Below are 2,427 nucleotides of genomic sequence, written 5' to 3' on the forward strand. Positions count from 1 at the left end.
CGCTCGCTCGCTCGTCCGCTCGTGCCCCCCCTCCCCCCTCTCCTCCGCAGTCCTTCTCCTTTTCCCTTTCCCCTGTGCTCCAAAGTCATCTCGACGAGCCGCGCCTCCCGCCGCCGCCGCCGCCGCCGCCTGAAATATCCTCGCACCGGCCGCGGGATTGGACGATGTAGACTGCTCCGATTTCCGATTGCATCCTCTTTCCAGTCTCACGGTGCGAGGATTTCCCGGCTCCTTTTTCCCTTTTCCTCCGCTCGCCCCTTTCTAATCGTAAAGGCGGCCATTTTTTTAGGCTGCACCGTGCTGTTAGCTTTGCTCATTATTCCGGGCTTTAGAGGCTGGAGATGCCACTCATGGAGCATCAACAATTCCCCAAAGTATTGTGGAATTCCTTGATTCCTAAAGGCTACCATGGAATCTCTCCCTCTGAGAAAGAAAGTGGTGAGTGGCGACTTTGCTTGCTGCTGCCTGGTTTTCCACATTGGCCCTGAAATGGTGAGCTGTTTCAGACATGGTGGCAATTACAGACTGGCTTGATTGTCTAGGGTATTCATGGCAGTACGTTTTGGTGCGCATACATTATGGTGGAATTAAGATGCCTGCCTGTGTGTGTGTGTTGGTTGGATATCATCAAGTCCTGGCCATGTTAGGTAATGCTTTCCTAATCGAGGTCCTTGTGCGGTCTCGGGGATTTACTAGTGTTATTTCTGTCACATATGGATAAAATGGCTGAATTGTGAACAAGAGTTTGGTGAGCTCAAAGGGAAATGTTGTGTGCTTATTGAGGGTGACTTTGGTAGAATTGGAAGGGTTCTTAGGGAGCAAGCTTGATAATTGGTGTAGCCATTCAACAAGCGTATGCTTCAGATTTATTCCAGCCTGACGTGTAGTCGTGGAACGAGTGTGTGCTTCAAGTCGGTGTCTGGGCGCCACTTTGTTGTGGAACAAGTGCGTGCTTCAGATTGGTGTCAGCCTGCCGGCGTAGTTGTCGAACAAGTGTATGCTTTAGGTTGGTGCCAGCCTGCCGGGGTAGTTGTGGAACAAGTGTAGTTGGTGTCAGCTTGCCGCTTAGTCATTGAGTTCCACAACCACGTACTGTCAGAGATGATGAAAGCTTGCGTGGCCAGCAGACGAGGAACGTTGGACAACCATGTAGTCTCAGAGATGATGAAAGCTTGCATGGCCAGCAGACGAGGAACGTGGGGCGTGCATGTAATTATGTCCATACTGCAAGGTTCGATGTGCTTCAATTGTCGGTTGTAGATGGCGTACTGGTAATAGGCTAGGCTTGCCTGCTTGCCTTTATTTGTCGTTTTAGACCGCTAATAGGCATGTCTTCATTTGTCGCCGCAGACCGGCAATAGGCGTTTCTTTATTTGCTCAAATCACTTCTCTTTACGATAGTTTTTTTCCCAGTACACGTCGTGTTTTTGTTGGCTGAGGTCATACGAGTGGGTCCCACCCTGCCGTTTAGCGCCAAGAAACGGCATTCCCCTTATGTTATTTTGCTCCCTATAGGAGCTACTTGAGCACAGCTATATAGCTGAAATCAGCCAGCTCAGTGTCATGCACCGCCAAAAACCCCACTGATAGGGTAATAGACAATATCCTTATTTGTCGTATTAGACTAGTAATGGGTGTTTCTTTATTTGCTCACTGGACTTATCTTTATGACTGCTGTTTCCCAGTACATGTCGCATTTTTTTTGGCGGAGGTCATAACAGTGGGTCCCACCATACTGTTTAGCGCCAAAAAAATGGCATTCACCTTGTATTATTTTGCCAAAGGGCTGCGTTTGCAGCCTGTGGGCAGAAGTCTCCTACCACTTATTGTGGAAGGAGCCGAGCTACTTGAGCTCAGCAATATAGCTGAAATCAGCCAGGTCAGTGTCATATGCACCGCCAAAAACCCCAGTACATCACAAGTGGAACGCGGGGTTGATGTTTCACACTGCAAGAAGTGCTATTGATGAGTGTGCCACGTTCTTGCTCCGCAAGGTAGGCAAAAGAAGTTGGTGTTGCAACGAGCATTACGAGCTTCATTGCTAGTCCACTGCTGGTTGGAACACGACAAGCAGAACGACTACCCTATGAGATAGGAGATGGAGATCACGTTGATTTCCCTCTGCATTTGACAATTGGCCTAAAAAGTATGTATTATTCTGGAGTGAGAGGACTATGTAAAGGCGGCGGGCCACCTCTAACATCTCAACTAGCAGAAACAGATCACATGATAAGAAACAACAGGGGTTGATTAAGTTGGGGTAGGACAGGGAAGCACTACTGTGTAACATTAATGTAGTCGGTTAAAGTAGTTGGTTATCTTGATGAGCTCTACGTACTGAAATCTGTGAACTATGTTCTGTAATGTTGATCTGTATATGATGCCGATGAAGCTAGTGAGTCACATTACTACGCTGTACTAGTTATA

At 48.0% G+C, this 2,427-nt stretch overlaps 1 protein-coding gene across 2 annotated transcripts in view; it reads left to right on the top strand.

Moving 5' to 3' along the window:
• The window catches only part of LOC119349701 (auxilin-like protein 1), a 9,588-nt gene that overhangs the window by 794 nt on the left and 6,367 nt on the right, over positions 1 to 2,427 (top strand). The window lies entirely within an intron of this gene.

The sequence above is a fragment of the Triticum dicoccoides genome, chromosome 1B (genome assembly GCF_002162155.2).
Source record: "Triticum dicoccoides isolate Atlit2015 ecotype Zavitan chromosome 1B, WEW_v2.0, whole genome shotgun sequence".
Taxonomy (NCBI): domain Eukaryota; kingdom Viridiplantae; phylum Streptophyta; class Magnoliopsida; order Poales; family Poaceae; genus Triticum; species Triticum dicoccoides.